The sequence below is a fragment of the Odocoileus virginianus genome, chromosome 19 (assembly GCF_023699985.2).
Source record: "Odocoileus virginianus isolate 20LAN1187 ecotype Illinois chromosome 19, Ovbor_1.2, whole genome shotgun sequence".
In the NCBI taxonomy this organism is placed as follows: Eukaryota; Metazoa; Chordata; class Mammalia; order Artiodactyla; family Cervidae; genus Odocoileus; species Odocoileus virginianus.
In genome coordinates, this window is record NC_069692.1 from 51493059 (window position 1) to 51520971 (window position 27913).

Consider the following 27913-nt stretch of genomic DNA (forward strand, 5'->3'; position numbering starts at 1 on the left):
CCCTCTTTATAGCACAGCAGTTTGGCGGCGCTATCCATTGAGCAGGTAGACCACCAACTCATAGGTGGCCATTATAATGGCTGTGCTTGCAATCTGTCTCACCAGATGAGTTATCAGACCACGGTAAAGAGACCCAGAGCCTTCTTCTTGAACAAGCAAAGATAATGTCTGAACAAAAGGAGCTATATTTTGTACCCTCTTCACACAGTCTTGTTCTTACTATTTCATGTGGATATGCTATACTTGCAGCACACGTTTTTGAGCTAGCATCATTCCAACGAAATCTGGCACTTCTTTATAGACTCTTCTTCATTTTCCATTGTAGAAGCAGCCTTATATTCCAGTAGTTTTTGCTTAATATTTTCATAAATAGCAAAATGGATAACAGTTTCTGATATAGCAGCATATGAAGCAGACATGCCCCTATAAAATCCTCTAAGTCCATCTGTCTGACACACTACAGAGACACGTTGGAAACCACCATTCGCTTTCCCCACGGTTCCTTGCATCAAGCTGTAATCAGGTCTTTTTTTTTTTTCTCTTTACAAAAGCATTATTTTCTTTTTTTCCCATTTATTTTTATTAGTTGGAGGCTAATTACTTTACATCATTGCAGTAGTTTTTGTAATACATTGAAATGAATTAGCCATGGATTTACATGTATTCCCCATCCCAGTCCCCCCTCCCATCTCCCTCTCCACCCGATCCCTCTGGGTCTTTCCAGTGCACCAGGCCCGAGCACTTGTCTCATGTATCCAACCTGGGCTGGTGATCTGTTTCATCCTAGATAATATACATGTTTCAATGCTGTTCTCTTGAAACATCCCACCCTCGCCTTCTCCCAGAGTCCACAAGTCTGTTCTATACATCTGAGTCTCTTTTTCTGTTTTGCATATAGGGTTATCATTATCATCTTTCTAAATTCCATATATATGTGTTAGTATACTGTAATGGTCTTTATCTTTCTGGCTTACTTCGCTCTGTATAATGGGCTCCAGTTTCATCCATCTCATTAGAACTGATGTAATCAGGTCTTTAAAAGCCAAATGGGGTTGGTCACTGTGATTGTGGTAAAATGAGGTTTAAGTTAGTCCATGCTGGACGTGACCTGCAGATGGGGAGCATGAGATGACACGATCTCACTCTTTTCTCGGGAAGAAATATACAGTAAAGGCCTGTCATTGCAGCTGAAATCATGTGTACCTGGGTAGAATCAATATCAAATAAACCATTCAACTTTTCTTTGCGGTTTGAATAAGCAGCAGAGTATATTGCTCTGGAAGGGGCCACCGCCACCAAATTGGGGCCTAATGCTCCAAACAGGGAACTGAGGCCCTTCTTTCTCCAATATCCCCTTCAGACAATGGAGAGGTCCAGGAGACACGACTCCACTGACCCTGGCTCCGGCCATGGTGCTCAGCTGAACTGCAGAGATACAAGGTGTCGCAGAAGATGACTGCGGCCGTGTTTTCACAACTTCCAGCGGACATGTCAGAATGGCTCCCACTGCGCCTCCACATCCGCTGGCCAACAGGTGCTTCTGGCTCCTCCTTTCTCCGTGTCCTCCGGTCGCTGAGGCGGGACGCGGATCTGGCCGCCGGCGTAGGCCGCAGCTTCTGCCGGGCCTGGAGCACCCGGCGCCCCAAGGACGGCGAGGGGCGCGGATGGAGACTCAGCTGCGGAAGGAGCCAGTGCCGGCCTCTCGCCGCCTCCCACCCTGGCCCAGTGCTCACGCTAGAGGGTTGTTTATTTTAGTATTTACAAAATTATCTTGATGGAAAACATTTAAACTCCCTGGAAGACTGTAAGAGATACCTGGAACAGTTCTTTACTTAAAAAAAGGTTAGAAAAAGTTCTGGGAGAATGGCGTTATGAAGTTTCCCGAAGAATGGCAGTAGGTGGTGGGACAAAATTGTGAGGAAATGGTTCAAAACAGTTCTTTGTGAAAATGAAATATATATTTTTAAAATTTTTACTTTAATTGAAAATGGAATGTGTCTATTTTTATTTTTTGACCAACACAATACAATTGGTTCAATTTCTCAAATTAAACACAGATAATCTTAAAATAACTTAGTTTCACTCTCTCATGTCCTATGTTCTCTAAATTTCTTCGTATGTTAAAACATAATTTATAGTATTGCAAATCCTGGCATGATGGACTAAATCTCTAAATGATATTTTGTTTTTTTCTACTTTCTTTCCTTTTCAGTGGTATTTAGAAAAGATTTCAGACTTTAGAGAGAAGAGATCTGAGTTTAAATCCTACCTCTTCAAATAAACTTGTAATTTTAGTCAATAACCACACTGAGTTCCTTTAAACTTTAAAATTAAAATACTATCAAATGTGAACTAAAGGCTGTCACTTGCTATCTGGCTCTATAAGGATTAAGTCACCAGCCAGTGCAGCCACTGACCTTCATCACCCCTTGACAGAGTTCTGGGTGGAGGTCAAGAATGAGATACTCTGTACTCTGGGAAAAATTGACAGAACAGACCTTCAGATACTTAGATATTTTCAGGAGATTTTTATGAGCCCAGTTTCTTGAATCTTCTCATGTCTAGAAAAGCACTAAAACTGTTAATGGACACATGTGCTCCCTGTAATTAGCAGCAAATTTCAACTAAAATGCGTGTTGACTGCATGTACCCTCCTTCACCAAAGTCATGTGTACCAATGACCATGCCCTGTCTTGTTGGAGCAGTCCCTCAAAGCTATCTGAGAGGTTGCCTCCCAGGTTATAATTCTCAGTAAGCTCCAAATACAACTTCACAACTCACACATTGAACATTTATTTTAGTCCATGTAATCCTGTACCAATGTTATGCCCTCTAGGAGAGGAAACATTTATGAAGCCTCTGATATAGAAAGTCTTCAGGAAATGGTAGCCTTTAAAAAGAGATCTGTAATGTAGTAAATGTAATTGTTTATGTTTAGGGAATATAATAATGTAAATTCTTACATAATTTTCTAATACAGGATATTCTAAACTGTCTTTAAAAGTGGTTTTGTGAGGCTGGGTACTTGCCTAAATGCATCGATAATCCCTACAATGTATTTGGTTTAACTATAAATTATTTCAGGATATAGACATTCTAAATAATGAATTTTATATAAAATTTTGGCACCAGGATAGGAAACAAAAAAAACAAAGATGGAAATTTGAGGCCAAAACATCAGACGGCCACATCTCTGAGGTTGGAGGGCCCCCTACCTTGTAGTAGCGAGGACATGAAGTGTAGGGAGAGCTCGCCCCACACTTGACCCTCTACAGAAAGGCTGGAAGAGGAGAGAAAGGCAGAGGCCGGACGGAGCACATCATTCATCCCCACCCACATGGCCCTTGCTCCTCAAAGAGCTTGAGACAGAGGCAGACACAATACGGCAAAGGCTCTAATAAAACCACTCATGTCTAGCTGTAGGATGAACCTGAGATGCCAAGGAGATGCTCCAGTTGACCGCCGTTCACAGGCAAATGGGACCTTTCATAAGAAAAGAAGCATTAATAGAAAAGCACTAAGAGATTACCTTAAGTATATTTGAAACACAATTTCTAAACAAAGCTATCAATGCCTAGGACAGGTAGATAGCACCTGTGGTGTCAATTCATTTTGTAATTGTTGCTTCTAGATGCTAATTTATATTGCAATTTGTATACTTGATCTTATAAATTTTTAAGTTTTAGTTTCCACTCACCAGATTGGACAATCACACCTTTTATTCCCAGTATGACTCTGAATACTTTCTACTAAGTTCTGAACTTAGTAGACCATTACTATTGTTGTTCAGTCACTAAGTCATGTGTGACTCTGCAACTCCACAGACTGCATCATGCCAGGCTTCTCTGTCCTTCACCATCTGGAATTTGCTCAAGTTCATGTCCGTTGAGTCAGTGATGCTATCCAAACATCTCATCCTCTATTGCCCTCTTCTCTTTTGACCTTCAATATTTCCTAGCATCAGGGTCTTTTTCTATGAGTTGGCTGTTTGCATGAGGTGGCCATAGTATTAAAACTCCAGTATCAGTCTTTTCAATGAATACTCGGAGTTGATTTCCTGTAGGATGACTGAGTTGAACTCTTTGCTGTCAAGAGACTCTCAAGAGTCTTCTCCAGCACCACGATTTGAAAGCATCAATTCTTCGATGCTCAGCCTTCTTTATGGTCCAGCTCTCACATCCATATGTAACTACTGGCAAAACCACAGCTTTGAATATATGGACCATTATCAGCAAAGTGATAGCTTTGCTTTTTAATATGCTCTTGATGTTTGTCATAACTTTTCTTCCAAGGAGCAAGCATCTTATAATTTCATGGCTGCAGTCACCATCTGCAGTGATTTTGGAGCCCAAGAAAATAAAATCTGTAACTGTTTCCACTTTTTCCCTTTCTATTTGCCATGAAATGATGGCATCAGATGCAGTGATCTTAGCTTTTTGAATGGTGAGCTTTAAATCAGCTTTTTCACTCTCCTCTTTCACCCTCATCAAGAGGCTCTTTAGTTCCTCTTCACTTTCTGACATTAGAGTGGTATCTTCTGAATATGTGAGGTTGTTGATATTTCTCCTGGCAAATGTGATTCCACCTTATGAGTCACCCAGCCTGGAGTTTTACATGATGTACTCTGCATAGAAGTTACATAAACAGGGTGACATTATACAGCCTTGCCATACTCCTTTACCAAGTTTGATCCAGTCATTTGTTCCATGTAAGGTTCTAACTATTGCTTCTTGACTTGCATAGAAGTTTCTCAAGAGACAGAAAAGGTTGTACTGTAGTCCCACATCTTTAAGAATTTTCCGCAGATTGTTGTGATCCACACAGTCAAAGCCTTTAATGTTGTCAATGAAGCAGATAAGATTTTTTTCTTTTTTTCTGGGATTCCCTTGCTTTTTTATGATCCAATGAAAGTTGGCAATTTGATCTCTGGCTCTTCTGCCATTTCTAAATCCAACTTGTGCATCTAGAAATTCTCACATCACATACTGCTAAAGCCTAGCTTGAAGGATTTTGATCATAACCTTATTAGCATGGGAAATGAATATAATTGTAGGGTAGTTTGAACGTTCTTTGGCACTGCCCTTTTTTGGGATTGGAATTAAAATTAATCTTTTCCAGTCCTGTGGCCACTTCTGACCATCACTGCATGCTGAAAAATGCACGTGTTTTTTGTCAATGAAATGTTCATTATTATAGTAGTTTATAATTAACGACATTACTGAATCACAGTGTTTTTACTTTCAGAGCCCATCTCCACCCAGGGTACTTCTATGTTTCCAACATTCCTCTGTCTCAGGACTATGGAGACTGGAAAAAATACAAGACAGATTTGTGATCCGAACTCTAGCTACCAGTCAGTCGATCTCTGGTTTTCTATTCATAACTGACTTGTCTTTTGAGAACTTACACATTAGGACTTGGCTTGGTTCTAATTTTGCACTGCTTTTAAGATACATCAAGAGAGAATCATTCCTTTTTTTTTTTTTTTAACCACTGTGTGTTTAATTTATCCTTGAATTTAAAACAAAACTAAAACTTTCTTCAATGATTTCACCCTAGTTCTGCGTAATGGGTAAAGATAGTGTAGATACTTATTAATAGATTCCATTGTCTCTCACTGGTATTCATTCTCAACAGTGGTGTGTCTATAAATATCTGATGATATATTCCTGCCTCTTTTATTTCCTTCATTCTGTTATTCTTTTAGGAAAAAAAAAACTTACTTTTTTTCTATATAAGTAATAAATAATCATATGGTGTAAGAAGGTGAAATAAACTTTTGGAATTCAAAAAGAAAGCAATAATCAGTGGAAATTTATCTGTGCAACTTTCCTTTTGAGTACTAAATTCACTTAAATTTGTCTTGCTGCTGTTGGTGAAGAAAAGAGAACATTACTATCTATTTACCATAGCATCGTGTATGGGAACCATGAATGATTCTAGAAGTCAGAAGTATTAGAAATATGCATGTATGATCTGTATTATAAGTAATATATATATAGTCTGAAAATGCAGGAGACATAAGAGACACAGATTTGATCCCTGGGTCGAAAAGATCCTCTGGAGGAGAGAATGACAACCCATTCCAATATTTTTGCCTGAAGAATACCATGGACAAAGAAGTCTGGCAGGCTATGTAGGGTCTCACGAAGAGTCAGACACAACTAAAGTGACTTAGCATGCATAAACTCTTTGCACACAAATGACTTTGAAGTTCTACAAGATGTATTCAGAAGTATTTAAATGGGAAGATAGATTCCAGTTAATATCTGGTTTTCAGCCACCTGATACCAAACTGAATTTTACATGCAGAGAGGATTTTCAAGTTACATTCATTGCTGAGGATTTCAATTTTTACATTTTACTATACATTAGTCACTTGTGCTCCATGGACTTCAAATAATAAAGAGGACTATAATATCTATCTTTTCCCATTATGTTAATTATTAGTTGCACATATTCAGTTCAGTTCAGTTCACTTCAGTTGCTCAGTCGTGTCCGACTCTTGCAACCCCATGAATCGCAGCAGGCCAGGCCTTCCTGTCCATCACAAACACCCAGAGCTTACTCAAACTCATGCCCATTGAGTCGGGGATGCTATCCAGCCATCTCATCCTCTGACATCCCCTTCTCCTCCTGCCCCCAATCCCTCCCAGTATCAGGGTCAACTCTTTCCAATGAGTCAACTCTTCGCATGAGGTGGCCAAAGTATTGAAGTTTCAGCTTCAAAATCAGTCCTTTCAATGAACACCCAGGACTGATCTCCTTTAGGATGGACTGGTTGGATCTCCTTGCAGTCCAAGGGACTCTCAAGAGTCTTCTTCAACACCATAGTTCAAAAGCATCAATTTTTCAGTGCTCAGCTTTCTTCACAGTCAAACTCTCACATCCATACATGACCACTGGAAAAACCATAGCCTTGACTAGACGGACCTCTGTTGGCCAAGTAATGTCTCCGTTTTTTAATTTGATATCTAGGTTGATTGTAACTTTCCTTCCAAGGAGTGAGCGTCTTTTAATTTCATGGCTGCAGTCACCATCTGCAGTGATTTTGGAGCCCCAAGAAATAAAATCTGACATTGTTTCCACTGTCTCCCCATCTATTTCCCATTAGGTGATGGCACCAGATGCCATGATCTTAGTTTTCTGAATGTTAAGCTTTAAGCCAGCTTTTTTACTCTCCTCTTTCACTGTCATGAAGAGGCTCTTTAGTTCTTCTTCACTTTCTACCATAAGGGTGGTGTCATCTGCATATCTGAGGTTATTGATATTTCTCCCAGCAATCTTGATTCCAACTTGTGCTTCTCCCAGCCCAGCATTTCTCATGGTGTACAATGCATATAAGTTAAATAAACAAGCTGAAAATATACAGCCTTGACATACTTCTTTTCTTATCTGGGACCAGTCTGTTGTTCCATGTCCAGTTCTAACTATTCCTTTCTGACCTGCATACAGGTTTCTCAAGAGGCAGGTCAGGTGGTCTGGTAATTCCCATCTGTTTCAGAATTTTCCACAGTTTACTGTGATCCACACAGTTGAAGGCTTTGGCGTAGTCAATAAAGCAGAAATAGATGTTTTCTCTGGAACTCTCTTGCTTTTTCTATTATCCATCAGATGTTGGCAATTTGATCTCTAGCTTCTCTGTCTTTTCTAAATCCAGCTTGGACATCTGGAAGTTCTTAGTTCACAAGTTGCTGAAGCCTGACTTGGAGAATTTTGAGCATTACTTTACTAGCATATGAGATAAGTGCAATTGTGCCATAGTTTGAGCATTCTTTGGGATTGCCTTTCTTAGGGATTGGGATGAAAACTGACCTTTTCCAGTCCTGTAGCCACTGCTGAGTTTTCCAAGTTTGCTACATATTGAGTGCAGCACTTTCACAGCATCATCTTTCAGGATTTGAAATAGATCAACTGGAATTCCATCATATCCACAAGCTTTGTTCATAGTGGTGCTTTCTAAGGCCCATTTGACTTCACATTCCAGGATGTCTGGCTCTAGGTGAGTGATCACACCATTTTGAGTATCTGGGTCATGAAGATCTTCTTTTTATTTTACAGTTCTTCTGTGTATTCTTGCCACCTCTTCTTAATATCTTCTGCTTCTGTTAGGTCCATACCATTTCTGTCCTTTATTGAGCCCATCTTTGCATGAAATGCTCACATGGTATCTCTAATTTTCTTGAAGATATTTCTAGTCTTTCCCATTCTGTTGTTTTCCTCTATTTCTTTGCATTGATTGCTGAGGAAGGCTTTCTTATCTCTCCTGGCTATTCTTTGGAACTCTGCATTCAAATGGGAATGTCTTTCCTTTTCTCCTTTGCTTTTTGCTTCTCTTCTTTTCACAGCTATTTGTAAGGCCTCCTCAGACAACCATTTTGCCTTTTTGCATTTCTTTTCCATGGGGATGGTCTTGATCCCTGTCTCCTGTACAAATGTCATGAACCTCTGTCTATAGTTCATCAGGTTCTCTGTCTACCAGATCTAGTCCCTTAAATCTATTTCTCACTTCCACTGTATAGTCAGAAGGGATTTGATTTATGTCATACCTGAATGGTCTAGTGGTTATCCCTAATTCCTTCAGTTTAAGTCTGAATTTGGCAATAAGGAGTTCATGATCTGAGGCACAGTCAGCTCCCAGTCTTGTTTTTGCTGACTGTATAGAGCTTCTCCATCTTTGGCTGCAAAGAATATAATCAATCTGGTATCGGTGTTGACCATCTGGTGATGTCCATGTGTAGAGTCTTCTCTTGTGTTGTTGGAAGAGGGTGTTTGCTATGACCAGTGCCTTCTCTTGGTAAAACTCTATTAGCCTTCGCCCTGCTTCATTCCATACTCCAAGGCCTAATTTGCTTGTTACTCCAGGTGTTTCTTGACTTCCTACTTTTGCATTCCAGTCCCTATAATGAAAAGGACATCTTTTTTGGATGTTAGTTCTAAAAGGTCTTGTAGGTCTTCATAGAACCATTTAATTTCAGCTTCTTCAGCATTACTGGTTGGGGCATAGGCTTGGGTGACCGTGATATTGAATGGTTTGCCTTGGAAACAAACAGAGATCATTCTGTCATTTTTGAGATTGCATCCAAGTACTGCATTTCAGACTCTTTTGTTGATCATGATGGCTACTCCATTTCTTCTATGGGATTCCTGCCCACAATAGTAGATATAATGGTCATCTGAGTTAAATTCACCTGTTCCAGTCCATTTGAGTTCTCTGATTCCTAGCATGTTGACATTCACTCTTGTCATCTCCTGTTTGACCACTTCTAATTTGCCTCGATTCATGGACCTAACATTCCAAGTTCCTATGCAATATTGCTCTTTACAGCATTGGACTTTGCTTCTATCACCAGTCCCATCCAAAACTGGGTATTGTTTTTGCTTTGGCTCCATCCCTTCATTCTTTCTGGAGTTATTTCTCCACTGATCTCCAGTAGCATATTGGGCATCTTCCAACCTGGGGAGTTCCTCTTTCAGTATCCTATCAGTTTGGCTTCTCATAGTATTCATGGGGTTCTCAAGGCAAGAATACTGAAGTGGTTTGCCATTCCCTTCTCCAGTAGACCACATTCTATCAGACCTCTCCACCATGACCCAACCGTCTTGGGTGGCCCCACATGGCATGGCTTAGTTTCACTGAGTTAGACACCACTGTGGTCCTGTGATCAGATTGGCTAGTTTTCTGTGATTATGGTTTTAGTGTGTTTGCCCTCTGATGCCCTCTCACAACACCTACCATCTTACTTGGGTTTCTTACCTTGGAAGTGGGGTATCTCTTCACAGCTGCTCCAGCAAAGCACAGCTGCTGCTCCTTACCTTGGATGAGGGGTATCTTCTCACAGCCGCCCCTCCTGGTTGCATATATTACCAATTCAAATTTTTTGTTCTCTGACCCAGAGTTTTACTCTTTCTGCAAAATCCAAGTTAAAGATCATTTTTACAGAGCCTGTCCACAACTGGGTATGGTAAGTAAAATTATTGATGTTGTAGCAATGATGGTTACTCTTTCATTGCTCTTGTGGATTATACTTTCCATTATATGAATTATCTGTTACTGCAACACAAGATATGACCACTTAAAACAAACATTTATTATCTCAGTTTCTGTGGTGTAGGACTTAGTTTAAACCTCTGTTTAAAAGCTTTTCATGATGTTGGATTCAAACTTTTAGCCAGGACTTCAGTCTCATTTGAAGAGTTAATTGGTAAAGAGGATGCTTTCCCAACATGCTAGCTGGCTGCTTTCAGAGTGAGCCAGTAAGGGTAAGAAAGTGCATCCAGGATAAAAGCTACGTTAATTTTGTAACATCATTTCTATTGTAAGTGACAATCCATCACTTTTATGGATGTTATTCTTTTAGGAGTCACTATATTTATGCCTTTTCATACTGTTCATGGGATTCTCAAGGCAAGAATACTAGAGTGGTTGCCATTCCCTTTTCCAGAAGTTGAGTGCCAAAGAATTGATGCTTTTGAACCCTGGTGTTGGAGAAGACTCTTGAGAGTCCCTTGGACAGCAAGGAGATCAACTAGCCCATCCTAAAGGAAATCAGTCCTGAATATTCAATGGAAGGACTGATGCTGAAGCTGAAACCCCAATACTTTGGCCACTTGATGTGGAGAACTGACTCATTGGAAAAGATCCTGATGCTGGGAAAGATTGAAGGTGGGAGGAGAAGGGGATGACAGAGAATAAGATGGCTGGATGGCATCATCGACTCAATGGACATGAGTTTCAGTAAACTCCGGGAGTTGGTGATGGATGGGAAGGCCTGGAGTGCTGCAGTCCATGGGGCTGCAAAGAGTTGGACATGACTGAGCAAATGAACTGAACTGATCTGATATTCAGGCCATATTGAATTAGAGAGAATTGTACAAAGTCATGAATACCATGTTGGGACATGATTGAGGGCCACATTAGAGGCTGTCAGTGACATCTGGGAAAATGGGAAATATGTTTGTATTATATACAAGATATCTATAAAGAATTGCATTTAGTTTGAAATCTAAAATTATTAAAGTAAAATTTAACTGAGTTGAAGTTGATTAAGGATAATTCAAATATAAGAAGATGAAACTAGCTAGTATCACATGGTTCAATAATTGGAAGCTATAAAATTTCTTAACTCATGCCTAAATTGCCATTGTTATTCACTCACTGAGTCATGTCCAACTCTGAGATGCCATGGACTGTAGCATGCCAGGCTTCTCTGTACTTCACTATCTCCTGGAGTTTTACTTAAACTCCTGTACATTGAGCCAATCATGTTTTATGACTAACTATCTCATCCTCTCCCACCATTTTCTCCTTTTTGCCTTCAATTTTCACCAGTATCAGGGTCTTTTTCAATGAACTGGCTCTCTGCATCAGATGGCCAAAATATTGGAGCTTCAGCTTCAGTATCAGTCCTTACAATGAATATTCAGTGTTGATTTACTTTAGGATGGACTGATTTTATCTCCTTGCTGTCCAATGGACTCTCAAGAGTCTTCTCCAGCACCAAAATTCAAAAACATAATTTGTTTTCAGCACTCAGCCCTCTTTGTGATCCAACTCTCACATCTGTACATGGCTACTGGAAAAAAACATAGCTGTGACTCAATGGACGTTTGTCAGTAGGTGATGTCTCTGCTTTTCAATATGCTTTCCTTCTAAGGAGCAAGCATCTTTTAGTTTCATGAAAAGTATCAAATAGAACAGATATGACACCTCTTGGAGAAAGAAATAGTCATATAATACAATCAAAACACTGCAAAATGAAGTTGACACATTTTTATTACATCAGCTAAGTTAGGTATTGTTTTCTACCTATTTTTTTTTTCCTTTACTGAACTTTTCCCCAAAGTTTAGTGATATTACCAAAAGCATAAACATTTTAAACAAATGTTAAGTAAATTAATCAATCAATAGTTATTTCATAGGAAACTTTTATGGATATCATAAAAATGATGATTTTCTCCCAAGTATTGGCTTTATGTAACTGTGTGATTTGATAATTACATCTTCTTGCAGAATTGAACATATTATCATTATGTGATGTTCCTCCATTACATTTAATTTTCTTTGTTATAAAGACAGCTTTGTCTGACATTAAAATAGTTATACAAACTTTCATTTGGTTAGTAATTACATATGTTTCTCCATCTACTTTACTTTTAAATTATCTGAGTCAATATTTGCAGTGAGTTTCTTGTAGATTTTTCAGTATTACTTTTACTTTTTAAACCCAGCCTAAATTTCTCTATCTTCTTAATGGTGTGTTTAGATCATTCATATTTAAAGTAACTATTGCTATAGTTGGGTAAAGATAGCTATATTTCTAACAGTTTTTTGTCATGCATTTGTTCATTGTTTAATTTTTTTCTATTTTTGTCATTTCTGGTTTTAAGTGAGCATTTTTCATCATTCTTTTTTATTTTTTATCATTTTTTCATTTACGTTCTTTAAAGTTTTCATATGACTTCCCTCAAATTTACAATATACACTTTTTTTTTCATTTTTAATTTATTTATTTTTAATTGAAGGCTGTATATTGTCACCCTGTTTATTTAACTTCCATGCACAGAACATCATGTGAAATGCTGGGCTGGATGAAGCACAAGCTGGAATCAAGATTGCTGGGAGAAATATCAATAATCTCAGATACAAAGATGACACCACCCTTATGGTAGAAACCAGAGAGGAACTAAAGAACACCTTGATGAAGGTGAAAGAGGGGAATGAAAAACCTGGCTTAAAATCAACATTCAAATCAGCACTTTGTGGCAAATAGGTGGGGAAACAATGAAAACAGTGAGAAACTTTATTTTCTTTGGCTCCCAAATCACTGCAGATGGTGACTGCAGTCATGAAATTAATTAATTAAAAACATGAAATTAAAAGATCCTTGCCCCTTTGAAGAAAACCTATGACCAAAATAGACAGTGTACTAAAAGCAGAGATAGCACTTTGCTGGCAAAGTCCATCTAGTCAAAGCTATGGTTTTTCCTGTAATCATGTATGGATGTGAGAATTGGACCATAAGGAAAGGTGAGCACTGAAGAAAAGATGCTTTTGAACCATGGTGTTGAAGAAGACTCTTGAGAGTCCAGTGGACTGCAAGGAGGTCAAACCAGTCAATCCTAAAGGAAATCAGCCCTGAATATTCATTAGAAGGACTGATGCTGAAGTTGAAGCTCCAATACTTTGGAAACCTAATACAAAGAACTGACTCACTGGAAAAGACCCTGATTCTGAGAAAGATTGAAGGCAGGAAGAGGAGGGGACAACAGAGGATGAGACGGTTGGATGGCATCACCAACTCGATGAGTTTGAGCGAACTCCGGGAGTTGGTGATGGACAGGTAAGCCTGATGTACTGCCGTCCATGAGGCAGCAAAGAGCCGGACACGGCTGAGCGACTGAACTGAACAGAACTGAAAGCTAGGGCTAATAATTAAGGATAATGGAGGTATATGAGCCTGTTACCAAAAGTCTTGTTGCCAAGACATACCTTAAATAAAATAGCTAGAATTTATTTTAAATTTTATTTATAAGTATACAGAATAATCATTATGCGATCTCTTTTTGTGAATTTATTACAAACAAAGTGTGCTTTAGTCAGATAGGATAAATCTAATATCAGTGTAAGCTAAAGGTCCATGTCATATGATGAATCCCCAAATGAGAGACAGGACACAGAAGTTGAGTCACAATCTAGAGAATCACTTGGAAAGGCATTTGTTCATGGGTTCATCTGATTATAATGTAATACTTAGGCAAAGTTGGAAGTGTCTTTATCATCTATCTAGATTACCCACACATATTGCCACATACTTCATCAATTTTCTCCTATCAGTTTTAATTTAAAACTTTTTAAATTATTAAGGTATGTTAACACATTGCAGGAGACTTAGAAAATACAGAACAAAGTTATATTTAGTTCCACTATATATTACTATTATTATTTTTAAATTGATAAATAAAGATTTTAGTTGGATTTTTTATATTATACTCTCAAAAAATAATAGAATGAATAGACAGAAAAGTAGAAGGAAACAGTAGACCCAAAAAGGGCTACAAACCAATTCATCATAATTAAGATTTATACAATTTTCACACAACAGAAAAATATAAATTCTATTCAAGTTACCATAAACTGTAAAGCTATAGACACTGGAACATATCTAGGAACATAAAACAAGGTGCAAAAAATTCACTGTCTAAAGATGTTGAAATTATATAAACTTTGCTCTCCTATCACTATGGAATTATGTTAGAAATCAATATCAAAATGTACTGAAAATAACCTACATATTTTAAGCGCAATGTGACAATAACCAACAGAGATCTTCGACTTAATTATTGAAAGCTTCAGTAAACTTAAAAGACTGAAAATACTCAGAGAGTGATTGCAGAGAAGAAAGCATTTAAATGAGGAATTAATATCAAAATGAGAAACTAATATTAAAATAAGAAATTAATATTAAAAATAATTTGGAAGACAAACAATACCTGTGCATTTATGTTTTTCAAAATATTCCAAGATAATTCTAATGTGCATCAGGATTTCAAAAAGTGATTACAAGTTTTTCTATTAAATGGTAATTTTCTTGATACAGAATTCCATTTTTTTCTGTTGGCCAATCATGATATAAAGGTATTGAACAAATAATATTTACATAGTCACAATGGTAAAAGATGTTTATTAGTTTTCACAATCAATAGTGAGACAGAAAATAGAAGATACAATTGAAACATGATTATCCTAACAATAAAAGGAACTCACATGCAGTTTGACGGATTAAGTAGAGTGATGTGGTAAGTGGAGGTGCCTATATGTACATGTTTTCATCTGCCTAGCCAATCTGTATTGCTGCTCTTAATCCATTTACATTTAAGGTAATTATCAATGTGCATGATCCTATGACCATTTTCTTAATTCTTTTGGGTTTATGTGATGTGAGTGTTGTTTTTTTTTTTTTTTTTTCTTTTCTTCTGTTTCCTGCCTAGAAAAAATCCTTTTAGCATATCTTGTAAAGCTGATTTGATGGTGCTGAACTTTTGCTTGTCTGTATAGCTTTTGATTTTTCCATCAAATTTGAATGAGAGTCTTGCTAGGTAGAACATTCTTGGTTTAATTTCTTCTCTTTCATCATTTTAAATACCTCATGCCATTCCCTTCCAGTTTGTAGAGTACCTGTTGGGAAATCAGCTAATAACCTTGTAGGAGTTCCCTTATATTTTATTTCCCATTTTCCCCTTATTGCTTTTATTATTTTACCTTGTCTTTAATTTTTGTCTGTTTGATTCCTATGTGTCTTGGAGTATTCCTCCTTGGGTTTATCCTGTCTGGAATTCTCTGAAGCTTCTCAGAGCTTCCTGGATATTCTTGACTATTTCATCAACTTATTTCTTGGTAGGGAGGTTTTCAACTATTATGTCTTCAAATATTTTCTCAGATCCCTTCTCTCTCTCTTCTCCCTCTTAGTTCAGTTCAGTTCAGTCACTCAGTCGTGTCCAACTCCTTGTTACAGCATGAATTGCAACATACCAGGCTTCCCTGTTCATTATCAATCCCAGAGTTTTACTCAAACTCAAGCCCATTGAGTCAGTGATGCCATCCAAACATCTCATCCTCTGTCATCCCCTTCTCCTCCCACCTTCAATCTTCCCCAGAATCAAGGTCTTTTCAAATTAGCCAGTTCTTCCCATCAGGTGGCCAAAGTATTGGCATTTAAGCTTCAACATCAGTCCTTCCAATTAACATTCAGGGCTGACTTCCTTTAGGATTGATTGGTTTAATCTCCCTGCAGTCCAAGGGACTCTCAAGAGTCTTCTCCAACACCACAGTTCAAAAGCATCAATTATTAGTTGTTCAGCTTTCTTTATAGTCCAAGTCTCACATCCATACACGACTACTGGAAAAATCATAGCTTTGACTACACAGACATTTGTTGGCTAAGTAAAGTCTCACTTTTTAATATGCTGTCTAGGTTGGTCATAGTTTTACTTCCAAGGAGCAAGGATCTTTTAATTTAGTAGCTGCAGTCACCATCTGCAGTGATTTTGGAGCTCAAGAAAATAAAATCTCTCACTGTTTCCATTGTTTCCCCATCTATTTGCCATGAAGTGCTGGGACTGGATGCCATGATCTTAGTTTTCTAAATGTTGAGTTTCAAGCCAACATTTTCACTCTCCTCTTTCACTTTCATCAAGAGGTTCTTTAGTTCTTTTTTGCTTTCTGCCATAAGGGTGATGTCATCTGCATATCTGAGGTTATTGATATTTCTCCCGGCAATCTTGATTCCAGCTTGTGCTTTATCCAGCCCAGCATTCCTCATGATGTACTCTGCATATAAGTTAAATTAACAGCATGACAATGTGCAACCTTGATTTCTTTCTTTCTCCATTTGGAACCAGTCTGTTTTTCCATGTACTATTCTAACTTTTCTCTTTGACCTGTTTACAGATTTCTCAGGAGGTGGGTCAAGTGGTCTGTCATTCCCATCTCTTTAAGAATTTCCCACAGTTTATTGTGATCTACACCATCAAAGGTTTTGACATAGTCAGTAAAGCAGAAGTAGATGTTTTCTTGGGAACTCTTGCTTTTTCAAGGATCCAACAGATGTTGGCAATTCTATCTCTGGTTCTTCTTCTGAGACTCTCAAAATACAAGTATTTGTGAATTTAGTGTTGTCCCAAAGGTCTCTCTATTTGTTTGCTTTTTTTTTTTCTTCCATTTTCTTCTATATTTTGCTTTGCAGTAGTGGTTTCCACAACTCTGTCTTCCGGATCACTTTTCCATTCTTATACCTCAGTTATTTTGATATTGATTTCTTTTAGTTTATCCTTAATTTCTCTTTGTTTGTTCTTTATTTCTTCTAGGCCTTAAGTAAACTTTTATTGCATCTTCTCCATTCTTTTTCAGAGATCCTGGATTATCTTCACTATCATTATTCTGAAATGTTTTATGGAAGGTTGCCTATCTCCACTTCACCTGATTGTTTGTCTGGGGTTTTTATTGCCCTTTCACCTGGGACATAACCCTCTGCCTCTTCATTCTGGTTAACATTCTGTGTTGTGATTTTCATTCTAGTGCTAGAGGATTGTAGTTATTGTTTCTTCTGTCTGCCTTCTGGTGGATGAAGCTAAGAGGTTTGTGTAAGCTTTTGGAGAGGAGGGATAAACTAGTGGTGGGAAAAACTGGGTCTTGTTCTGGTAGGCAGGAATGTACCCAGTAAAATTTAATGCAATTGTCTTCTGATGGGTCGGGCTGTGCTCCCTCCCTCTTAGTTGACTGGCCTGAGGTGATGCAGCTCAGTGGTGGGGTAATAGCATCTCCAAGAGGGCCTATGCATTGGGGCATCTACCAGGACTGATGCCACCAGTGTCCCTGTCCACACAGCAAGCTACACTGCTGACCCATGCCTTCACAGGAGACCCTCCAACATTCGCATGTAGGTCTGGTTTAGTCTGCTGTGGGGTCACTGTCCCTTTCCTTGGGTCCTGGTACCAACAGGATTTTGTTTGTGCCCTCCATGAGTATAGTCTGTGTTTCCCCCTGTCCTGTGGAAGTCCTATGATCAAATATTGCTAGCCTTCAAAGTCAGGTTCCCTGAGGAGTCCCAGTCCCTTTGCTGGATCCCCAGGCTTTAAAGACTGATGTGGGGCTCAGAAACTTCACTACAGTGGGGGAGCTTCTTTGTATCATTATTCTCCAGTTAGTGGGTCACTTACATGGTGAGTTTGGGATTTGATTTTATCATGATTGTGCCCCTCTTACCATCACCCTTGCAGTCTCTCCTTTGTCTTTGTCTTTTTCGGTGGATTCAAGCATTCTCCTGTTAATGGTTGTTCAACACTTGGTTGTGATTTTGGTGTTCTCACAGGAGGGATGAATGCATATCCTTCCATTCCACCATTGCACTTGAACCAGTCTCTGGGTATATCTTTAGATCTCTCTATCATTTTTAATTTTAACTAACAAAGCTTATGGAGAACCTCTAGATGTTACTATATGAGGGTAGTGGAATTATCCTTTCCATAGTAGATTTTTTTGTTAGGGTCATTAAAATGCTGCTTAATATTCCTGGATTGTGGGTTTCTAATTGTGATAATTTAAGTATTAAAATTTGCTTCTAATATATAAGTTCAAGTCAACTTATATACATCTGTTCATCTCACTATTTATGTTGTGAGAGTCAAAAGTAAATTTACCAAAAAATCTGTCCTCATTGTAGATGGCAACTCTTGCAGAATTGTTCCAAGGCTTCTCTATTAAATTGTGGGACTGTTATGTTTGTATCAGGTGGAAACAGATAAGATCGTGAGAAAATAATCAATGAGAAATTGTAGATAAGATTCAAGATGCTTTCACTCTAAGACATTTTCTTATCCATAGAAATTCTGGAGATGATGATTTCTAATATGCCCATCCTGATGTCTATCTCTCCTTAAATTCTTTCACAAATGCAATGGCCGAGCTAAAAAATGGTTTTATCACTTATTCTGCTACATATAATGTTGGGATAAAATGTTGTCAAAATGGTTATTGATAGAGTGATTGTATAATTCATTGTCTAATTCCCAACACTTAAGGATGAATGGAAAATATTATAAGCATAATGCCAAGATAACAGGTGTAAATATAAATTCAAAGGAAAAATTTGATGTCACCTTCCAAGGAGTTCTATGCATGTCACCTGTTGATGCAGGAGACCTGGTTTGATCACTGGGTCAGGACAATCCCCTGGAGAAGGGAATGGCAACAAACTCCAATATTCTTGCCTGGAGCATTTCATGGCAGACTAGAGTCCATGGGGTTGCAAAGAGTCGGATACAACTGAGCAACTTTCACTTCACTTCACAGAGCCTATGTAAATTCTCTCCAAACTAAATAGATATGTCATCAGAAGAGACCTATTATAATGATTATAAATGACCTATTATAAAAGATTAATATTAAATCTACATAATAATATTAAAAAGGGCAGAGTCATATATGCAACAATATGCTACACTGAGTTATATTATAACCAGCCATTTTAATTTAAAAATGTTAGGATTAATTTCATATTTGAAAATATTTGCCAATCTATGTTTCATAGTCTTGAAAAGACTTGTTCATGAAAGACAAAACTTGATGTAGGAAAACTCCATAAATCTTGCTGGCATTTTATAAGCTATTTTTTTCTTTTTTTTCCAGAGGATGAGTATTTGTATATGACAATGTACTAATAATAGTTGTTATCTATGTGGTTAATTTTCAAATATTAATAATCTTAAATATCCCTAAACATCTTTCAATTTTTTCATTGAGTTATAATTAGCTACAACTTTATATTAGCTTCAATATTATATGGTGATTTGACATCTTTATACATTATAACAGAATCACTGTGATAAGACCAGTTACCATCCATCGCAAGGCGTAGTTGTTACAATATTACTAACGATAGTCCCTATATGCATACTATATTCCCATTATTATTTATTTTACTACTGGAAAAATTTCTCACTTTTTCATCTATCCCCAAACACTCTTCTCTTCTGGCAGTCACCTGTTTGTTCGCTGTATTTGTGAGTCTGTTTGTTTTGTTTTATTCATTTATTTTGTTTTTATTTTTCACATGTAAGTGAAATGTTACATTATGTCTTTTATTTTGTTTGATTTATCTCATTTATTATACACTATAGGTCCATTCATATTTCCATAAATATATTTTATTATTTTTAATAGCTGAGTAATATACTGTACTGTTGTTAAATTGCTTCACTCAATATGCCCACATATTTGGAAAACCCTGCAGTGGCCATAGGGCTGAAAGGTCAGTTTTCATTCCAGTCCCAAAGAAAGACAATGCCAAAGAATGTGTAAACTACCACACAATTTCACTCATTTCACATACTAGAAAATTAATGCTCAAAATTCTCCAAGTGGCTTTAACAGTAGTAAACTGAGAACTTCCACATGTTCAAGCAAGATGTAGAAAAGGCAGAGGAATCAGAGAGCAAATTGCCAACATCTGTTGGATTATTGAAAAAACAACATTCCAGAAAAACATCTACTTCTGCTTCATGGACTTTGCTAAAGTCTTTAACTGTGTGGATCATAACAAATTGTGGAAAATACTTAAAGTGATGGGAATACGAGACCACCTGACTTGCCTCCTGAGAAACCTGAATATAGGTCAAGAAGCAACAGTCAGAAATGGGCATGGAACATGAACTGGTTCCAAAATAGGGAAGCAGTACATTAAGGCTATATATTGTCACCCTCCTATTTAACAAATATGTGGAGAACATCATGTGGAATGTTGGACTGTATGAAACACAAGCTGGAATCAAGATTGCCAGGAGAAATAACAACAATCTCAGATACGAAGATGACACCACCCTTATGGCAGAAAGCAGAGAGGAACTAAAGAGACCCTTGATGAAGGTGAAAGAGGAGAGTGAAAATCCTGGTTTAAAATCAACTTTCAAAAAATGAAGATCATGGCATCCTGTCTCATCACTTCATTGCAAATAGGTGGAAAAGCAATGGAAACAGTAATGAAATTTTTCTTGGGCTCCAACATCACTGCAGATGATAACTCCAGCCATGAAAATAAAAGATCCTTGCTCCTTGGAAGAAAAGCTATGGCAAACCTAGGTAGCATATTAAAAAGCAGAGACATTACTTTGCCAACAAAGGTCCATGTAGCCAAAGCTATGGTTTTTCCAGTAGCCATGTATGATTGTGAGAGTTGGACCATAAAGAAGGCTGAGAACTGAAGAATTGATGCTTTTGAACATGTTGAACAATTTTGAACATTTTGAACAATGTTGGAGAAGACTCTTGAGTGTCCCTTAGACTGCAAGGAGATCCAACCAGTCAATCTTAAAGGAAACCAGTCCTGAATATTCATTGGAAGGACTGATGCTGAAGCTGAAGCTCCAATACTTTGGCCACCTGAAGTGAAGAGCCAATTCATTGGAAAAGACCCTGATGCTGGGAAAGATTGGAGACAGGAGGAAAAGGGGATGCAGAGGATGAGATGTTTGGATAGCATTACTGACTCAATGGACATGAGTTTGAGCACATTCCGGGAGATAGGGAAGCCTGGCATGCTACAGTCCATGGGGTCGCACGGAGTTGGATATGACTGAGCAAGAATAATATTCTATACATTTATGCATATATGTGTATTTTGAATATATATACATAGTCATGTAGATACATATTCATATAGATACATATTCATCTACTTCTGTCTTATTTGGGAAAAAAAATCTATTCAGGCTCTTTTGCCCATTTGATAATCAGAATTTTTTTTCATATTGAGTTGTATGATTTGTTTATATATTTTAGATATCACCTCCTTATCCAGTATCTAATTTGCTTATATCTTCCACTAGTAGGTTGTCTTTTCATTATGCTGATATCTTTTTTCATTGTGCAAAAGCTTTTTAGTTTGAAGTAGTCCCATTTGTTTATTTTTGCTTTTGTTTTTCTTGCCTGAGGAGAGGTATCCAAAAATAATGCTAGGACCAATATCAAAGAGTAGAGTCCCTGTTTTCTTCTAGGAGATTTCTTCTATTAAGTTATAAGAACTTACAGGTCTTAAATGTAAGTAAGAACTATGTTATTAATCTATTTTGAGTTTAGTTTTATATCCAGTGAGTCAAAGTGGTCCAGTTTGATTATTTTGCCTATAAATATCCAGTTTTTCCAGCACCATTTCTTGAATAAATTGCCTTTCCCTACTGTATATTATTTCCTCTTGTAGACTGAATGAGGAAATGAGAATGGATTTATTTCTGGACTCTTTGTTCTGTTCCATTTACCTGTATGTCTGTATTTTTTTTTCCAGTGCCATACTGTTTTGATTGTTTTCTATATATAAAGTATACCTATATATTTTATATTTATTTATATTCTGATAACATGCTATCTCAGTTTTGTTCTTTTTCCTAAAGTTTGCTTTGGCTACTTTAGGTCTTTGGTGTTTCCATACAAATTTTAGGATTATTGGTACTAGTTCTATGAAAAATTGGTATTTTGATGGGGATTGCAAAGACTCTATAGATTGTTTGGGGTCATATGTACATTTTAATGTTATTGATTCTTCCAATCTATGAGCACAGAATAACATTCAAATTATTAATGTCTTTTTCAGTTTCTTTCTGATTAAAGTTTCTTACAGTTTTCTGAGTTCAAGTCTTATGTGTCCTTAAATTTATGTCTATGTATTTTATTATATTTGATGCCATGGTAGATGTCAGGAAGCATTTAACAGGAGGGTTCCTGTGTGCTATTTTGGATTTGTCAGGAATCCTCTGGTCCTTATTAATTCCTGAATATTCAGGAATTAAGAGGAGAAGCACGCCTTTCCTGGGGCTGAGGAATCCAGACGTTTCCTTCGTTAGTTTCTCATTGTGGTGATAAGTACCCTCTTCCTTTTTATGAACCATAGGGTAAAAAAGTGATTGTTTACAACTCTCTCTCTTTGATAGGGATTGCCCTATATTTTGTAAGTCTGGAATTTTAATCGTTATCTTTGCTGAGAGTAGCTACCTTGTGAGACAGTATATATGCCCACGCCATGTTGATTAAAACACCTTTGCTCCATCACAGCTTTGGTCCCCGTGTCTTTCTTTCCTTCTCTCTCTCTTTCAGGATAATTCCTCGGAGCATGGAGGCCCTCTGAGCTCACTTTCTTGCCCGGGCTTCTGAGACCCTCTCGAGAGGCGCACTGTGCCTTCACCCACTCGAGAGGGCGCCTGGTGCCCACGTGCAGCGGCGCGAGCCCTAAGAACAGGGCTTCATTGGCTCTCTGCGTAAACCAGGGGACACCAGCCTCTTTGTCTCTCTTTATTGTCGGCGACTCCAGACCACCAGGTTCCGGTCTATTAAAAGACCAACAGGAAGATATGATTGCTTTCTTTTTTTCTGATAGTTCTGTGTTAGTGTCTAGAAATGCAACTAATTTTTGTACATTAATTTTGCATTCTGCAAATTTATTGAATTAATTTATTAATTCTAATAGGTTTTCAGTGGGGACTTTAGTGTTTTATATGTATAGGGAGAGAAATATAGTATCCTGTCATGTGCAAATAGTGACAGTTTTATATTTTCCCTTCCAATTTAGATGTATTTTATTTACTTTTCCTGTATAATTGCTCTGGCTAGAACTTTCAACAATATGTTGAATAAAGTGGTGAGAGTGGGTGAATTTTTGTTGTGTTCCTACTCTTAGAGGAAAAGCTTTCAGCATTTCATCATAATTATGTTAACTGAGGGTTTGTCATATATAGACTTTATTATGTTGCAATATCTTCCCTCTATACCCACTTTGGTGGCAGTTTTTATCATAAATGAATGTCTAATTTTTGTCAAAAAAATTCTATGCCTCTATTGAGATGATTATATGATATTTATCCTTCAATTTCTTAATACAGTGTATCACATCGATTGATTTATGGGGATTAATCTATTCTTGCACCCCTGGGGTGAAACACAGTTGATAATATTTTATGATCCTTTTAATTTGTCATTGAATTCAGTTCAGTAATATTTTCTTAAAGATGATTAAAACTATGTTATTTAGGATATTGGCCTGTAACTTGCTTTTTTTTTTTTTTTTTATGGTGTCCTTTGTTTTTGCTATCAAGGAAATGTTGATCTTATGAAATAAATTCAGAAGTATTTCTTTCTCTTCAAGTTTTTGGAAAAAAGTTGAGATAGATAGATATTGAAGAATTTACCTTTGAAGCTACCTGAACCTGGGCTTTTGTTTTGGAGAGATTTTAGATTACTGATTCAATTTAGTTACAAGTAACAGGTCTATTCAAGTTTTCTATTTCTTTATATTGTATGTTTATAAGAATTTGCCAATTTTCTAGTTTGTCTAATATGTTGGCATGTATTTTTTTAAACAAAGTCCCTTATGATCATTTGTATTTCTTTTGTGTTGGTTGTAATTTCTCTTCTTTCATAAATAATTTTATTTATTTGGACTCTACTTTTTACTGATAAGTCAGGATATAGGTTAATCAATTTTGTTTATCTTTTTAATGAAACAACTTTTGGTCTCACATATTTTTCTATGACTTTTTTAGTCTCTGTTTCATTTATTTCCACTCTTATATTAACTATTTCCTTTCTTCTAGTAACTTTTGTCTTCTTTTTCTTGTAGATTTTTTTGTTTTCCAAGTGTACATTTAAATTGCTTATTTGAGAGTTTCCTTAAGTCTTGAGGTAAGCCTGTATTGAGATGAACTTCCCACTTAGCACTGCTTTTTCTGTGTCCCATAGATCCTGGACAGTTGTATTGCATTTTCATTAATCTCAGATATTTTTCTTTAAAATTCCTCTATTATTTCTTTGTTAAATCAATGGTTGTTTAGCAGCACACTGCTTAACATCTCTACATTTCAGTATTTTTCTAGTTTTCTTCTTGTAGTTGAATTCTAATTTCATACATTTGCAATGTTAAAGAAAATCTTGATATTATTTCAATCTTCTTACAAGTATTTAGATTTTTTTGTGGCCCAACTTGTGGTCTACTATGGAGAATTTTCCCTGTGCACTTGAAAATAATGTGCATTCTGTTGCTTTTGGATGGAATATTCTGTATATATTTAAATATTGCAACCATACGATTTTCCTTATTTTTCTGTGTAGATAGTTTTATCTAATTTTAATAGTAGTTGCATGCTTAGTCCCTTAAATTCTGTTTATTTTGAAAACTTCTTTTTTTGCATTCTTATTTGGTGATTTCCACTAGTCTATCTTCCAGATTGCATATTCTTTCCTCTGTATCATCTAATCTGCTGGTGAATCCTTCTATTATATTTTTACATCATATATTGTATTTTTTGACTTTTTTTTTATAGTCTCTTTGATGAAACTCTCTTAGTTTCTCCATTCTCTTCTCCAGGTTGTGAGCTGCCTTATGACTGTTTCTTTGGAACTCTATCAGGTAAATTTTTTATCTCCATTTCACTGAAGTTTATTTCCTGTAATTTTATTTTCCTTTTTCATTTGGGTCATATTCCTCTCTTTTCTCATTTGTTTAACTTTTTGCTATGATTTAGGTAAAATACCTACTTGTAGTCTTGAAGGAGTAGTTATGTGTAGACTGCATGCACTTGGAAACTTTGGCAGACTGGGTGGAACTACAGCAAGCCCTGATTTGGGTCAGTTCCTGGCCCAAAGCCAACTTGGTAATGTGGTTGGGGAGGGGTGCAGGCACGGCCAGGAGGTATCCCAGAGGATCTCAACCAATGATGCCTCCAACTCTGGAGAAAACTCCAGCAATTCTCTGCCTGTTTGGCAGAATTTCCAGGTTTCATAAATAAATTTACTTCCCATATAGCCTAGGTGCCACTTAAACTACTGACTTTTTTTCACTGTGTACCTGGGTGGGCAAGTCTGTGCTCAGGCCCCTCAGCAATACCACTATTACAGATTGCCACATAGAGGATGGAGTTACTATGGATACTGTTTCTCCATCTTTTCTGCCATTTCCTATGCTCACATTCTATGTGCACTCCCTGTACAATCAACATTTGGGTATTCTTTGAGAGAAATTGCTATTTACAAAGGTATAGATTCACTGTGTCTATTGGGAGAGGTAGGTTCAGGGACTTCTAAATCATCATCTTCGACCACTCTTCAAAGTACAGTCCATTTCAAATTCATGCCATGTTCCCCTAATCCAGCTTGCTGGAGTTCTACCACATGGAGACATTCAGGGACCAAGGATGCTGGAGGCTCCTAGTATCCTATACATAATATATGGCCACTTTGGTCACAATAACATGGAAAAAGACAGGTGGAGACTTTTCTCTAGTTTCTTTGGGGTCACACATGTCATTATCAAGCCAGACCAGTGGCTCAAGCTAGTAGTTCCCCAGCCTTCCTCCAGGTGTGCTAGAAAAAAAAAAGAATGGGTGAAACAACAAAGTGAAAAGAGCTGTATGTTATTTTTGGTTCTTTTTATATAAATGGCTACTGAACTGGTCACATAACTTGCCTAAACCTCAGGTTCTTCATCTGTGAAATAAGAGAATAAAAAGGAAAGATCTTTATGGTCCTCTCCAACACTAAAATTCACTGACGGCAAAATGCAAACAAATGGCATGGAAATGCACATGACTCTGGTTTAATAAAACTTTGTTCACAAAAATGGACAATAGGCCAGATTTAGCTCATTTGACATAGTTTGCCAGTCAGTGATCTAGTGCAATCCCTCTTGGATAGGGGACACTTTTTTCTTCCTTCACTGTTTAATACTCAGAAAGGGTTTAGTTTCACATTTTCAAATGTGATAGAAATAAGATGAGGAAAACTTTTAAGTTTTAGAGGAATTGTATATGCTTCTGCACTTCTATTTTCTGTCTAGAACTTTGAATGGTGTCACTTCCAGCTTAAATGTACAGGTATGCCTCATTTTATTGCAATCCACTTTATTACATTTTGCAGATATTGCATTTTTACAAAGTGAAGATTTGTGGCAAACCTGACACAAGCTCTACCAGTTTTTGAGTGTTAGTGAAAATATATGTAGTATAATTTTACAAGTCTAGAACACCTAAGACTTTGGAGGAGAAGATAATTTAATTTATAATTTGTAAGTTGGAGACTCAGAATTTATATGTACAGTAAAATATATGATTCTAATAAAAATAATTGATCAAAGTAGGAAGCACAGATATCTAAGTTGATGGGTAGAAATTTCTATCCCAAGAGCTGGGGCCTACAGATATAGATGGTCATTGCTTCTTATATCTCTGAAAATCAAGGGTGTGTTCAAATGAGTAGATCAAAACATGAAGCAAGTCACACTAAAATATAGTAGTGACCACTTCTACCACAGAAATCCACATGTCATACAATGTATGTGAAATATCTTCCTAAAGTCTCATAAATCTAATCCAAAGTTGCCTGCACTCTTGGAGGAAGTAGCTTTTTCCTTCACAAGAGATAAAGAAGTCAAGAATCAGAAACGGTTGTATGCCTTCTTCCAAATACATACTTTTCTTATTGCATTCTCCAGATAAGAGAAATTTGAAGGCATAAAAAAAGTTTAAGTAACTCTTAAGCCAAAATATTTATTCTCAGTTTGGCTTCATATTATATATCCATAGGACAAATGTCCTTCTTGCACTATACACTGTCTTTATTATCTAAGTATTTTACAATTGTTTATTAACATGGATTTCAGTTCACACAATACACAATGATATTTTTAACACTTACCTTGTCTCATTTTCTACCACATTCCTCTGGGAATTTAAATTAAAAAAATATAAAACAATAGTGCAATGAAGAAATTATTATTCTTATCACACAAACTTTCCTTTATCAAAAATGCTGTCAGAACAGTGAGGATGTAGTCTAATTTCTAATTCTTATATGGTTTGGAATGTGAGTCAGTTTGGCTAAAAACAAAACAAAAAGTCAATCTTCTTTGGAAAGGGTCAGTCTCTTCTTTTAAGATGAGGTACATAATGTATAACTCTAATCAGGACACAAACTACAGAGTTATTTACAAGGGATGCAAAGAATGATTATGTTATGAAAGGAGATTAATTATTAAAATATAAAAAATGTATCTATAAAATACACACTCTGTCTGAGGGTATATACCTGAGGGACAGCAAACTTAAATAAGGAAAGTTCCAGAACTTGGCTAAGGATCTCATTGGAGAAGGTATGATACAGCCACTGGATGACAGATGTTTTTGCCAGGTTGCAGGAGTCAGAGCTTGTCTACTACCGTCAGTCAAGTAGGAAAGACCCCTTTAGGGTACGAGCAAGCCAATGTTGGTGTACAGTTACCTGGAATGAACTGGGACACAGTTTCACATGTGATGACTGGAGCTGGCAGTATCTGCTTTGGAAAAACTTTGGAAGATGGTTACTGCATTCAGATTTGGGCAT

The 27913-nt window shown here is 37.0% G+C and overlaps 1 pseudogene; it reads right to left on the reverse strand.

Annotated features, from left to right (window-relative positions):
* LOC139029726 (solute carrier family 25 member 36-like) lies at window positions 1–27913 on the reverse strand (annotated as a pseudogene).